The 16,309-nt window shown below is 37.0% G+C and overlaps 1 long non-coding RNA gene across 1 annotated transcript in view; it reads left to right on the top strand.

Annotated features, from left to right (window-relative positions):
- LOC144616820 (uncharacterized) overlaps positions 1-15,869 on the top strand; it is a 34,789-nt gene extending 18,920 nt beyond the window's left edge. Inside the window, exons 2-3 of the long non-coding RNA XR_013556557.1 lie at positions 2,054-2,137; positions 15,676-15,869. This is a non-coding gene — a long non-coding RNA (uncharacterized LOC144616820). The remainder of the gene's footprint in view (positions 1-2,053; positions 2,138-15,675) is intronic.
- The last annotated feature ends 440 nt before the right edge of the window (positions 15,870-16,309 follow it).

Here is a 16,309-nt window from a genome sequence, read left to right as displayed (position 1 = left end):
TGAAAGATAAGCAAGGAAGAGGGCATAAGGTGTTTATCTAGGTCTAACCTCAGAGTTAAGGCAGAAAAATTTCTCAATTGTTCACGTGATGAAAACCAAAAATAACTGTGTTTTCTTTGAAAAGTATATGCAATACATATTTATATGTTGAAATATAGCTTTCCATTTTTAAATTTAGAAATTTGCTTTGCCTGAAAAAGAAAAAAGAAACAATTTAGGCCAATCTATGTGTGGTTGTTCCCTATCACTGCTATAATAAATTACCACAAATTATTTGGCATAAAACAACACAAATTAATTATCTTACAGTTCTGGATGTCAGAAGTCCAAAATTGTTCACACTGAGCTAAAGTCAAGGTGTCAATAGGGCTGGTTCTTTCTGAAATCTCTAGGAGAGAATGAATCCCTTTCCTTGTCTTTTCCAGCTTCTAGAGGCTGTCTGCATTCCTTGGTTCGTGGCCTCCTTCAAGCACTCACATCTCTCCAACCTCTGTTTCTTCCCTCATCACATGTTCTTCTCTTCACTCTGACCCTCCTGCCTCCATCTTATAAAAACACGTGAGATTACATTGGACCCCCTGTATAATCCAGAGTAATTTTCCTATCTCAAGATTCTTAATCACATCTGCAAAGCCCTCTTTGCAGTGTAAGATAATATATTCACAGCTACAGGGATTAGGACCTGGACACCTTTGGAGGTTGCGGGGACATTATTCTGTCAATCACACTGTGTTAGAAGGTCATTAAGATACTACTACCAAATTTGTTACTCTGTCTCCTTCTCAATGCATAACTGAACGATTTAATTTTCACCTTTGGAATCAAAATTAGTCTCTAAGAATGTTTACCTAGCATTTACTGAACACCTTCTACCTAGCAGGTACTATGCCAAAGTACTTTGTGTATTACCTACGTATTTAATCCTTACAACAAACCTATATTATTCATTTTATCTCACTGTACACATGAAGAGATTGTAACACAGAGTGTTAAATTAGTTGTTTAAGATTCTAAATCCAGCAAAGAACTGTGCCATGTGACTCCAGAGCTTATCCTCATGACCCTTTTCATTTTTTTGCCTTCCCAAGAAATTAGCAAACAATTCTCATATGCAAATTAAAAGTATGCTTACAATACACGAAACTACCCCAACCATGGTGTGGCCACAGGACAGAAGCACTAGAAGTAAGGCAATGCTCCTCCTTAGAAAACTGGTGGTATCTATTTACAACTGACAGAATATATCAGGAATTCTCATTAAATCAACTCTGCAGTTTAAATAGAGCATTAATATGTGACAAGTGAAAATTCTTGAAGCCACTTTGCTTTTATTCACATGTGTGCATGCTGGGGGCACATTGCTAGGACTTTACTACCTAAATATTATTTAGTCTAATCATATTACCTTCCCTCCGTGCCACCCCCCCTCCAACGAACACTACAAATTGAGTAGTGTTTTGGGGAAAGTAAAGATGAGAATTCCCTTTACCACCATGCACCTGAGGGCAGCCACACTCTTAGAGAATAGACCATAAACTACCTCTCATCCAAATGCTGCCCCATGCTTTAAATCTCTAAGAACCTCATTAGCACAAAAACAGTCTTCTCTTTTGTTCTTTTTATCAGTATTATAATGAAATAATTTAAATAAATAAATACATACATACATACATACATACATACTTACATACTTTTTACTTCCTATTTGTCCCTTGGTAGATTCTTAGAGCTGCATGGGAATCAGAACTGTTATCTGTCTTATTTACCACTCTAGGATAGCAACGAATAGAATGCATGGTAGACTGTATGTAGACTGTATTTACTGACAGATGGAAACAAAGAAGGAAGAAAGGGAGAAAAGAAGAGAGGGAAAAAAAGAAAATCCAGTCACTAATTTAGGTCTAGAGAAGAAATAGTGATGCACAGGTGTGCATGAAAACTAAAAATGAGACAAAAGTACTCAGAATGCCTCCCGAGTTTAGAGCCATGAGCCAGCTACAGAGCAGGTAAAGTTCAGAAGGGAAGCATCCATTGATTTCACTTCCCTTTGCAGAATCTGGCCCATCCTGTTCAAAGTGGGGGTGAACTTCATAAAGAACATCAAAATATTATGCTGGCCTTGAAGGAAGAGAGAAAAGTAAGTTTTTGAAATGGAGACTCCAAGTAAAGAAGGCAGGGTGGGGAAGTTGGGCAGGACAGGAAAAGAGCACTCAATCAGCACTAAAATTTTTTTTTAAATGTTTATTCATGTTTGAGAGAGAGAGAGGGCGGGGGCTGGGCAGAGAGAGAAGGAGACACAGAATCTGAAGCAGGCTCCAGGCTCTGAGCTGTCAGCACATAGCCCAACACAGGGCTCGAACTCCAACTATACACCGTGAGATCATGACCTGAGCCAAATTTGAATGCCTACTCAGTCACCCAAGCCCCCCTGAATCAGCATTTTAAAAGCCAACTTTTTGATACGTCAGTTATGGCAATTGTTTAGTTTTCTCCCACTTGGATTGTTATGCAAATTAAGAGCTTGGATTGTGTCTTTTATCTTTGAAATTCAGCCGTTAATAATAACAAACAAGGGGCACTTGGGTGGCTCAGGTCATGATCTCATAGTTTGTGAGTTCAAGCCCCACATTGGGCTCTGTGCTGTGCTGACAGCTCAGAGCCTGGAGTCTTCTTCAGATTCTGTGTCTCCCTCTCTGCCCCTGCCCTGCTTATGCTCTGTCTCTCTCTCTCTCTCTCTGTCTTAAAAATAGACATTAAAAAATAAATAAATAAAAATAAATAAATATACATTACACAAGTGAATCATGGTGAAAACGAACAAAGGCCACGGTGGAAATAACCCAGCAATATGGGTCCAGGCCTCAGAGGAGTAGCTGCCTAGAGAAGATCATCAGAGTAAGCATTACCGAGAATGGATGCCTGGTCCAAGTCTTGAAAAATCAAAACAGGATTTCCAGACCTAGAAGGAGGAAGGAGTATTCTTTTCAGATGAAGTAGGCTGTGCAAAGGAGGAAAAACTTAACAGAACATAGGGTGTTCTGAGAACTACATGTAACCGAGGATGGAGGGAATGAATTACAGAAGGATATGGTTGGGCTGGTGAGAAGTGACAAGAGGTAGGGGTGAGAGTTCTTGAGTCTTATGCTAAAACCAGGAGAATATTTAAGGTTATGTAGGCAGTCAACGTGACTAGATCACTTCCCCCAGCTGTGTAGCAATTGAATTGTAAGGGTTCAGGGATGGGGATTCTTTTAGGTTAAGAGAAAGGCAATAGCAAGAGTTTGGGCAAAATATCATGAGCACCCAAGCCAATGCACTGCCATCGAGAATTTCGAGCAGAAGATGGTGGTTAGGTTGAAAGGTAAGACACAGCCACTGACGTCTTCCAGGTTGCAGGCTAGAATGAGTAGGTTATGCCATTCACCAGGTCAGGTGAGAAAAAGCAGAAAGAGATTGGAGAAGTGAGGGAATGAGTGAGGAGTATAGTTCAGATGTATTGAACTGGAGGCACTGCTGGATAATAACAAGTAGCATTATTCACTGCTAGCTCTGTGCCAGGCACTCTTCTCAATGTTTCACACGTGATCTTGAACTTCAAATGACATGCTGTATATAAACACTTTTTGGGGAAAGCATGAAGTGCAACATTATTGTGTGCATTATATTTATGTCTTCTTTTCTATTTTTGCCATGTTTAGGAGAGTAAGTCTCTAGCGCTTTTTGGTTTTTTTTTTTTTTTCCAAGCCAAGAAAATCACATTGTAAAAAACCCGAGAAGATGATAAACCAATAAAAATGTCATTTATTACTCTTTTTACAAAATGACTTAATGGGACTATATTTTTAAATGCTTCTAAAATAATGCCTTCCTATGTAGCCAGTCTCATGAATCGAATATATATTTAAAAACACGTCATTAATTCCATAGGCACAATATTTGAATACAATTTTAACTTACTGCCTCTTACTTTTGCTCGGTTTTCCTAAGTGTGAAGGTCTCTCTCTGGCATGCAGGTGACTAAGAGCAGCCTGACCCCATTAGCTGCTCCAGATGTTGCCCCACTATGGAAATCAGTGTCTTTGTGCAGCATGAATATTCATCATTTCTCCAGCTCACATTTGCTCTTCTTTATGGCTTTCAGTCTGTACCAGAGGACAAGTAGCTTTCCATGCTTCAGGAGAACATATTGTTCTAGAACTACCATGTTTCACATTATCCTGATATCCTTACTGGAGTTAAACAGGTCTATTGGGTAAACTGTTTACCATTGAAGAGAAGCTCTATGGTAGCAAAAAACAAAACAAAACCCTGTTGAATTTGTTGAATTATAAATGAGATACTGAATATGAAAAATAATGAATTCTACATTTTTCTCATCTGAGGGCAAAGGCCATGAAAGTCCACTAATGCCGCAAATGAAATTATCTTGTGCAATCTGGTCCTCAGGAATGAAAACAAATGGAAGAAAAGGCCAGTTTGAGTATCTAAGAACAAAAAAATTAAGACACTGCAGATTCTAGCCAATTAAATATATTATTATTCAAGTAGTTTAGAGTAGTAGAGAGAATTCTGAATTTAGAATCAAGGACATAGGGTTGAGTGCTGCTCTATTGCTGGTATGAATTCGGACATCTCTGTAATCCTCAATTTCCTAATCAATGCTCAATGGCATTTATGTATTTTGCAGACATTAAGCATGCATTTTAAAGTTATTGTGTACACTGAAAATTCGTATGATATATATTTAAAAAATACTCATCATAGGATGAACTCTAGGTTAATGATTTTATTGGAAATGACAAAAAAATAACAGCCTGTTTTCCAAATGTATCCATGAACCATCAAAAACACACTTGCCACTATTCTAATTTTTATCAGAATAATAGCGATGACATACCAAATGCAAACCCTTACTTCATAACAATTCAGTTTAAGGAAATATGATGATAATGGCATTGACATTATGCATTTGTAAAGTTCTGTTTATCATACGAGTTAACTTGGGGAAAGAAAACCGATCTTGTCAGACAAGACTTCCTTGGCCATCTTAAATATAATAGGATCTGAACATTCTCTCCTCCAAATTATTTTCATTCTAACCAATTTTCACCGCCTTAAACATTATGCTTAATTACTTAATTGTATATTTCCTGCCCTTCTTCACTAGAGTACAAACCCCAGGAGAGCAGGGATCATAATTCAATATTAATAAATGTTTGTCCCTAGTATCTAGACCCATGACTGGCACAAAGGAAGTCCTCAGTAAATATTTGTTGGATTAATGAATTTCTTTCTGCTAGATATTATATTATTTTAATGTGTGTTTTCCTATTTAATTCTTGTATTTACCCTTTGAACTAGGTAATCACAGTAGAAAAATACTTAAGTAATACTTTATAGATGCCAGGCAATATTCTCAGGACTTTACTCAAATAGAGTAATTTCATTCTCAGAGAACCTATAAAGTATCCTTGCTTCACAGATAAGGCAATGGAGGCCCAGATAAGTAAAATGACTTGCCCAAGTTCATTTACCCAGAGTGGTTGAACCCAGATTTTCACCTAGCCAGTGTGACTCTAGTGACCATGCTGCCAACTACTTCCTTACAGGCCTTTCCATTTGTATCTTACATGTAAGGGCCTGAGGCTAAGAACGCTGAATGGAAACTGTACCATTTCCTAATGTGTGTTTTATAATCATGCTGTATTTGTCTATCATTACAAAGTTTCACAATCAATGACTGCTATGATGTAATAAAAATGAGTACAGGAAAATACTTCAGAATCATGTCTAACACTAGTCATATTTAGAGTTCTTTAAATGTAGAGAATTAGAGCAGAAGAAGGCCTTGAATGTCACTCAGTTTCACGTCTGTCATTTTACAGATGAGAAACTGAGACTCAGTCAGGGACATTGACAGTCTTTGGTCACTTGGGATGTTAGTTGGCATTCCAGTTGGAGGATCTTTCTCTTGGGCAGACTGCTTTCAAATGAGTATTTCAGGGCATAATTTTTCAACTCCAGTCTTTCCTGATTGCCTTTTACTAATGAGACATAGATGCTATGGTGTTAAGCACTAGACAAATAATAAATGGAACAGAAAATAAAGCATACAGAAGGAGGAGGACAATGGTCTCTTCACCTCATTGTGCTTAACGATTAAGCTGTGCATCCTCACGGAAGCATTTCAGAAATGATGACAGAATGTATTTCGCCAGCATCTGTCAATATATGTTTTCAGATTTTAAGATTACTGAACTTATTGCATTAGCTGTACCGTTTATTAGCTCTACTATTTATTTGAATAAAGGAACTCTACCTGCAGCAATAATTTTCTTTTTTACTTTTTGTTGTTGTTTTTTTTAGATGAACTAGATGACAAAAGTAGACCTAGCACAAATATTTAGTGTCCACATGTCAGAATAAAACAATTTTTTTTATTTGAGAGAGACCATGAGCGGGAGAGTGGGGCAGATGGAGAGAGACACAGAACCTTAAGCTCCATGTTAAGCGTGGAGCCTGATGCAAGGCTTGATCTCACAACCATGAAATCATGACTGTGAGATCATGACCTGAGCTGAAATCAAGAGTAAGACACTTAACCAATTGAGCCATCTCGTTTTTTAATGTTTATTTATTTTGAGGGAGAGACAGAGCGTGAGTGGGGGAGGAGCAGAGAGAGAGGGAGACACAGAAACTGAAGCAGGCTCCAGGCTTTGAGCTGTCAGCACAGAGACCGATGCAGGGCTCGAACTCCTGTACCATGAGATCATGACCTGAGCCAAAAATCTCATATATCAAAAGAACCAAGACTATCCCCTGGAGTTCATTGTAATGGGAAATGGCAGACAGAGGAAAACCTTCACCTTTGGAACACCTCAGCTTAGCATTTATCATACTACATTAAATTGGCTAATTAGAGTCCCAAATCAAGAGGTTCTGTGGCACAATGCTTATGAGCTATTGCTCTTGGGGTGTCAAGGTGGCTCAGTCAAGAATCTGACTCTTGATTTCAGGTAATGATCTCACGGTTCATGGGCTCGAGCCCCACGTAAGGCTCTGTGCTGACTGCATGGAGCCTGCCTGGAATTCTCTCTCTCCTTCTCTCTCAGCCTCTCCCCTGCTCGTGTGCATGCTCTCCCTCAAAAATAAATGAATAAACATTAAGAAAATAATAATAAAAGAGCTAGGGCTCTGGAATAGGAAATATGGGTTTAAATCCTAGCTTTGTAACCACAGCCAAATTATCTAACTCCTCTGTACCTGGACCATCATATGTCAGATAAAGGGGTATCCACCCCAGATTTTGTTTAAGTAGGCGTGTGTCCACCAGTGCAGAGCCCAATGCAGGGCTTGAGCTCACAACCCTGAGACCAAGACATGAGCTTAAAGAATCAGATGCTGGGGCACCTGGATGGCTCAGTCAGTTAAACGTCTGACTTCGGATCAAGTCATGATCTTGCAGTTTGTGAGTTTGAGCCCAGTGTCAGGCTCTGTGCTGACAGCTCAGAGCCTGGAACCTGCTTCAGATTCTGTGTCTCCCTCTCTCTCTGCCCCTCCCCTGCTCATGCTCTGTCTCTCAATAATAAAAATAAATGTTAAAAAAACTTTTCTTTAATTAAAAAAAAAAGAATCAGATGCCTAATTGACTGAGCCACACAGGCACCCCTCCACGTGTCAGATTTTATAATGGGCACAACTGTTTCATTTGTTCACTCACCAGGTATTCATCCTGCTAGGTATTGTTCCATGTGCTGGATACAGAGCGATGAATAAGTTAGACAAATATATATATATATACACACATACACACACACACACATATACACATATATGTATATATGTATATACATATATGTATATATATATATATATGGCATACTATCAGAAAAGAAGAGCTATCAGAAAAATAAAACAGGATTGAGGGAATAGAGAAACTACTTAAAAATTTTTTTTAATTGAGAATATTTGGCGCACAATGTTATAATAGTGCCAGATGTGTAACAGTGATTCAACATCTCTCTATATGCTGTGCTCTGCTCACCACAGCTGACTTACCGTCTGTCCCCATACAACACTATTACAATATCATAGACTATATTCCCTATGCTGTATCTTTTATCCCTGTGATTTATTCATCCTATAACTGGAAGCCCATCTCTCCTACTTCCTTTCACCCATTTTGTCCATCCCTCCACCCTCTTCCTCTCTGACAACCATCAGTATTTTTATCAGTTATTTTTATAATTACATTCTCTCTATTTGTAGGTCTGATTCTGCCTTTTGTTTGTTTATTCACTAATTCTGTTTTTTTTTAGGTTCTATGTATGATTGAAATCATATGATATTTGTCTTTCTCAATCTGACACAATCTCTCTTCTTTCACTTCACATAATACCATCTAGGTCCATTTATGTTGTTACAAATGGAAAGAGCTTATCTTTTTTATGGCTGCATAATATTCCACCACACACACACACACACACACACACACACACACACCAACACCTCTTAAAAAACTATTTTTGACAGGGTGTTCTGAGCTGGTCCCATTTGAAGAAGTGACAGACAACAGATTAAGGGACTTGTCTATAAGAACATCTGGGGAAAGAGTACAGACTATATTGGAGATGTGAACAAGCTTGCCAACTTTGAGAAATGGCAGGAAAGTCAGTGTGACAGAAGGGAGTCAGGTAAAAGGAGAATGAAGGGAGACAGTTGCTGAAGTATCTGGGAGTCAGACTGCAGAGATGCTTGTAGTCACCGATGTCATAAGAACTTAGGAGTTTAAAAAAAAAGACCTTAGGAGTTTGTTTTAAATGTTTATTTACTTTGAGAGAAAGAGGAAGAGCAGGGGAGGGGCAGAGAGAGAGAGGGAGACAGAGAATCCCAAGCAGGCTCCATAGTGTCAGCACAGAGCCCAATGTGGGGCTCAAACTCACAAACCATGAAATCATGACCTCAGCTGAAATCAAGACTCAGATGCTTAACCGACTGAGAAGTTTGTTTTAAAATAGGAGTAGTTCATTTTGGTCCAATAGCAGACAGAGTTGGATTAACCTGGCTTCAGATTTTGCAAGTGAGTATAATGTACAAGAAAGGCTCCATCAGCAGATCAAAAATAATGAGGAATTCCTGAAGGCAGAAAACAAAGAGCTGCTGATAAAGAAACCTGAAAAAGCAAAACTGTTGAGATATCCCAGATGAAGATATCAGAAAAGAGAAGAGAAGAAAAACAAAGAAAAGAAAAACAAAGAAAAAAGAAAAAGAAAAAGAAAAAGAAAAAGAAAAAGAAAAGAAAGAAAAGAAAAGAAAAGAAAAGAAAAAAGAAAAGAAAAGAAAAGAAAAGAAAAGAAAAGAAAAGAAAAGAAAAGAAAAGAAAAGAAAAGAAAAGAAAAGAAAAACAAAGAAAGGAGTTCAAACATTTGGGGCAAGAGCAACCAGTTATATGGGAGCCCTGAAGGAGCTCCCATCTCAAAATCAACAGATGTAGAGTGGATCTTAGAAATTAATTAACTGCCTTTAGGTCATCTGGGGGGAATTGCGTCCCCTACTCCCTTCACCTGCTTCTGTATGCAGTGTAGTGGGCACTGATTACTTTTCACTTAGGTGAAAACTTCAAGAACATCTTCTAAATAAAATGGTATTACAACTCCTAGACTCTGGATCTGAGAGAGATGCACAGGAGAACTTAAGGCATGTCAGAGCTGCCACAAGAGACACAAGGAAAAGGGGAAGAAAAATACACCAAGAAACCTACGTATAAAATAGTTTACACCCACCTCTGCCCACATAAAGCCTTCCTTTACAGACATTAAAAGGGTAATTAGCCAACCTGCCTCCTCCCTGCCCATATACCTATAAGGGTGTCTTGATTTTTGACATACATCATCTATTTACACAAAGTTCTTGGTCAGTTTTCCATCCACAATTCTGAAAGGATGGACAGGGGTGGAGGATGGAACTAAAATATTTCAGAGAAAAAAAAACAATAAGGAATGAGAATTAAATTAATATCAGACTTCTCATCAGCAATCCTTTTGTCTTCCAGACTGTGATGGAAAATTTATTGAGTCTACTCTCACATTCCCAACCAAATTTAACATATATATATTAAATATATACATTTAATATATATAAATATAAATATGAATACATTTATATGAATATATTTACTCATTATATAAAGATATATCATATTTATATAATAAATAATTATAATATGTATAATATATAATTATATATAGTATATAACATTAATTATATATAAATACATATTATATACGTGTATGTGTGTATATATACATATATATATATATATATGTATGTGTATATATATATATATATATATGAACTAATCAAACAGTACCAAGGGATTTTAAGAAAGGAAATGATATGGTTACAAGGAGACTGATGTGTGTATATGCCCAGAAAACTCTAAGATGACAGGAAAAAAAAGGAAATCTGACTTTGATGATATTCTTTTTCAAGTGTTCCAGGTTTAAAGATATGGGGTTCTATTTCCTTTTCTCTGAGTCTAATCATAGCAACAAATTCTCCTATGAACTTATCATGACACTATAATGATATTTATTGACAGTATTCAGAATCAATTTACAGGAAAAGCTAGGAAGATCATTATAATTACTAAACTGAATTACTACTCTAAGTTTTTCTATTTTTTTAAAGTTTATTTATTTTTTTTGAGAGAGACTGAGACAGCCCAAGTGGGGAGAGAATCCCAAGCAGTCTCCACACTGTCCATGCAGAGCCCAATGTGGGGTTCAAACCCACAAAGCCATGAGATTGTGACCTGAGCCAAAACCAAAGACTCTGACACTTAACTGACTGAGCCACACAGGCACCCTAAGTTAATAAAGTTTTATCATAAAATAATAATTGAATAGACATCATCAGGTGAAAGAAATGTCACACAGGAGAATTTTTTATCATTCATTGTAGGGATTCAAATAAAATATCAAAGTTAATGGGTCAAAAATGAAATGTTATAAAAATAGACTAATCCTAATCTCTGACAAGATAAATTGCAAGTAGGGTAGGACGGTGAATAACACTTTTAAGTGTCATATTTTACCCTTCAGTAATATTTGTCTGTATGTAGTTATGTGAATTCACTACTTATGTAAAATATAAAAGCTATTTTTAAAGTTTGGCTATTTGTATTATTTATTACTAGTCCTCTGGTAACAAATCTCAAAGGAAGAAAAAACTGCTTAATCGACTCGTCACCTTCTCAAGAAGAATCAGATAGTTCTTGTGTACTTAGTAGTACAAGAAATGGGTAAAGGCTAAGTATACTGACATTCTGTCTTGTAATAAATACTCTAAACTAGAAACCAAAGAGTGGCAACCCAGGGAAGTTTTGATCTGCAGAAATGTTTTATTTAGCCATCATAGATTTTTCTTACTTTTTCATTTTAACTAAAATGTCACTTAACATTTAAAAATTCACATAAAATTCTGTATTTCTGGCATACTTTGAAAACTCAGGAAGCTTTACAAAGTGGTCTCCCAGGGTTCTCCTAGCAACAAGTGCCTGGAACCCCTGGAGTCAAAACTGCTGGTTGGGGACCAGTACCAATATTTCACCGAAGCCTTCATCAGAAACACCTGGAGGGTCTGTGCTGACAGATTGCTGGGCCCCACTCTCAGAGTTTCTGATTCAGTAGGTTTGGGACGGGGCTGATGAATGAATGTATTTCTAACAAGGTCTCAGGTGATGCTGATGCTGCGGGTGAGGGGATCACACTTTGAGAACCACTGGATTAGACCGCATTTCCTAGTTACTGCTGCCCTTAACCTTTCTGAATCACTCATGTACCTAGCTCACCACTATTTAGGTTTGGGTTCCCTACTTTAAATCTTACTTGAAATAACTTTTTAAATTAATAGGCAGTATTTCTCATTTGGAAAAAGCCCATCTTTCACAAGTAAGGGGAACCACCAAATATTTGGTCATATTGGAGCATACAATGTAAAAGTAACCTTTGAGTTGTTTTGGAAGCATTTGCATTAACAAAAAGGTTATTAAAAAGGATAAAATTGTTGTACTGACTTTCCTTCATACATCCTGGCTAATTTTCATTTACTTAAAACTATACATGCCAATCACTAGCTGCAGATGAACCTGGATTCATGGCCTCCTTCCTCTCACCAACCACTGTGCCTTGGGTAACAAACTACATTTGTCTATGCCTCAGGTTCCTTACCCACAAAAATGAGGATGCAATACTAATGGCACTTTTGTCTTAATGACGTTGGTGAGGATTAACTGAACTGGTACTCACAGAGCTCCTAACCTAATGCTCAGGACCTGTCATGGTAACTATGAAATTGATGATTCTGATAAAAGTCAGGTTGTCCAATCTCAAGTCTTGTGGCTTCAAACATGCTAGCAAATGTGAATTGTTTTTATAATTATATAACAGAGTTATCGAGCATCATTGAATTCGTTTTATACAAAAGAATTTCTGAATTTCTTGGTTTGCCAGAGGCAGATTTAACACTTAAGTGGATAATTCCAATAATGGTGGGGAACTCTAGTATTGTGTACTAGAGTACAAGTTTATAAAAAAACAGGAAAAAAAAGGAAATAGCAGAAATAGCAAATGGAGGTTGGAATCAAGTGATAAAAACAGGGTTGGTAACTGCTATATTGTATAACTGAGACCAAACTTTATGAACAGCCAAATTCTTCTCCATTTTAGCATTGCTGGCAGAAAGGTGGTTGAGAGAACAACTTGCCAGTAAACCTCATGGATATTTAGTACATGGCTAAGATATTTCAATAACATGATAACAGACATTGGAATAATTAGTAATATCTAGATGTTTGAATTGCTTTCCAACACAGATATGTTGTGTGAAAAAAAATGGAAAAAACAGTGGAAGTGGGCAGGAACACAGAGAAGATGAAGTATCTAAATTATCCAAGTCTATTGGATACACATAAATACTAGTTCTATTCTGACATGAGGGCATGACCTTTCAGTTTTACTTTATCCTTGTTTTTGTTGAAACTAATGATTTATAAGAGGGACATGATTAGAGGACCATTCTTACGGACCTTTAAAAGTATTTTCAGTTTCATGAGGCATGTCTTTGACTAGAGATGCTACATTTGGCTTCCAAATAACATTTTACAAAACAAAAGTAATAATCAGAGTCACGGTAGTATTTGCTCATTTTCCACACTGTAGTGTTAAGAAAACATATTTCAAGCTTCTTCAGCAAGACGTTAACATTAGTGTTAAAACAATATAATTATCTGGGTTGTACGGAATGATGAAAGAACAGCCCACTCTGGGGCTAGTCCCCTCTTTCTGGATCTGAATGGTACTTGAGCTAGGCATAAAGATCACTAGAATCACTTTGTGACTGATTTACTCACCCCTTAATAACATTTTGATGAAGCTGTTATTTTCACTCAGTGCTCAACATGGATTATAAATGAGAAGCTTCCCCTTTAGACACAGTGAAACAAACAAAGAACATTTAAGAATACTAGCTGAGATATCAGAAGGCCTGAATTGTAGTTTTGGCTCTAGTATTCAATACTGTGTGACAATAATAAGTCGATTACTTCTACAGACTTTAGTTTTCTCATCAATGACATGACAGTTTTTTATTTTTATTTTTTAAGTTTCTATTTAAATTCAGTTACCATACAGTGTAATATTAGTTTCATGTGTACAATATAGTGATTCCACACTTTCATACAATACCCAGTGTTTGCCACAAGTGCACTCCTTAATCCCCAACACCTATTTAACCCATCCCCCCACCCACCTCCCCTCCAGTAACCATCAATTTGTTCTTTATAGCTGAGAGTCTGTTTTTCGTTTGCCTCTCTATTTTTTCCCTTTGCTTATGTGTTTTGTTTCTTAAATTCCACATAGGAGTGAAATCATATGGTATTTCACTGATTTATTTCACTTAGTATAATATTATCTAGCTCCATCCACATCATTGCAAATAACAAGATTTCATTATTTTTATGGCTAATATACCATTACACACACACACAAACACACAAACACATACGTACATTATATACATACATACATACATACATACATACCACCTTTTCTTTATCCATTCATCAGTGGATGGACAGTTAGGCTGTTTCCATAATTTGGTTATTATAGATAATGCTGCTATAAACATTGGGATGCATGTATCGCTTTGAACTAGGATTTTTGTATTCTTTGGGTAAATACCTAGTAGTGCAATTGCTGGCTCTTAGGGTCATTCTACTTTTAAATTTCTGAGGAGCCTCCATACTGTTTTCCATAGTAACTGCACCAGTTTGCATTCCTACCAACAGTGCAATAAGGTTCCCCTTTTGCCACATCCTTGCCAACACCTGTTGTTTCCTGTGTTATTGATTTTAGCCATTCTGACAGGTGAAGTGGTATCCCATTGTAGTTTTGATTTGTATTTCCCTATTGATCACTGAGGTTGAGCATCTTTATGTGTCTGTTGGTCATGGATGTCTCTTTTGGAAAAATGTCTATTCATGTCTTCTGCCCTTTTTTAATTGGATTATTTCTCTTTTGAGTGTTGAGTTTTACAAGTTCTTTATATATTTTGGATATTAACTCTTTATTAGGTCATTTGCAAATATATTCTCCCATTCTGAAGTTTGCCTGTTAGTTTTAATGATTGTTTCCTTCACTGTGCAGAAGCTTTTTTATTTTGATGAAGTCTCCAAGTTTATTTTTACTCTTGTTTCCCTTACCTCAGGAGACATATCTAGGAGGAAGTTGCTATGGCTGAAGTCAAAGAAGTTACTGCCTGTGCTCTCCTCTAGGATTTGATGGTTTCCTTTCTCACAGGTCTTTCATACATTTTGATTTTGTTTTTGTGTATGGTGTAAGAAAGTGGTCCGGTTTCATTCTTCTGTGTGTTGTTGTCCAGTTTTCCCAACACCACTGAAGCGACACTCTTTTTTCTGATGGATATTCTTTCTTGCTTTATTGAAGATTAATTGACCATATTGTGGGTTCAACACGACAGTTTTTTTAAAAGTTATTTTTGAGAACACTTCTAATGATAAAATTTTTATTTTATTTTAAGAAAACAAAAATTACATTCAACATGGTATTGTAAATACGTAATGGTATTTATTAAAGAATATAAGCTGGGGCACCTGTGTGGCTCAGTTAAGTGTCCAACTTCAGCTCAGGTCATGATCTCACACTTTGTGAGTTCAAGCCGCACATTGAGCTCTGTGCTGGCAGCTCAGAGCCTGGAACCTGCTTCAGATTCTGTGTCTCCCTCTCTGTCTGCCCCTCCCTCACTCACACTGTGTCTCTGTCTCTCTCAAAAATAAATAAACATCAAAAAAATTATTTAAAAAAAGAATATAAGGTGACAAACCTAAAACTAGGTTACTTACTTGAAAAAAAACATTATTCTTGTTTATAATTCTAACTTGGAAGGACAGAGTTACTTTGAGATGACAGCAAATATGACAGTTTTCATCAAGGTATAGAACCTTCACCATTTAAAATAGTGATTGGGGCAGAGAATACAGTTGAAAGAACTACAAAATCCTTACCCACTTTAGAAATTCACCAGCTGTGCTTGTTTATTGACATAGCAGAGTAGAATTATTACTCCCAGCTCAGTTTTTTTCTTCTTCATCAACAGGTCATAAAGAACTCCCTAGGAGTCCCAGGTGCAGACTGAATGAGACCCTGGCAGTGAGGATCACGTAGACCCACTGAGGATGTACGGTTTGCTTGTGCCTTCAAGATGAGGTCTGAGAGATACCATAAGAGATAAATTGCATGCCCCCACCTTTAGCGGGTTGTGAATTAAATGTAATGGGTTGCAGCCAGAACTTGAAGATTAACTAGGATCAAATAGAATAAAAACATCACAGTGCACTGTATATAGTAAAAGTATTTTTGTGTTGGAAAACTTTTTTTTTCAAATATGTGTGTATGAGTGTATTTATGATGACAATATTTCTCACTGTGGATCTTAGACCAAATAGTTTGAAAAATACTCTTCTAAATGATCAAATGGCATGGAGCACATCTGAGTGTGTGACTAAACAAACACAAGATCTGGTAGGATCTAATGTATGATGGTCAGTTTGAGCCCCACATTCCCCTGATTCACTCTTCCGGTTAACACCTGAATCCAGGAGCAAGCTAGAAACTCCTTGTCACAAATACAGTAACTTGCCATAAAGAGGTTGGCTTTGTTGGGAACTGAACGGAACACTGATTCCCTTATGGGGCTTACCATGGATTATGAAGCATCCTGATCGTCTGAG

Source organism: Panthera onca, chromosome B4 (assembly GCF_046562875.1).
Source record: "Panthera onca isolate mPanOnc1 chromosome B4, mPanOnc1 haplotype 2, whole genome shotgun sequence".
Lineage (NCBI taxonomy): Eukaryota > Metazoa > Chordata > Mammalia > Carnivora > Felidae > Panthera > Panthera onca.
This window is presented reverse-complemented; position numbering and strand designations above follow the sequence as displayed.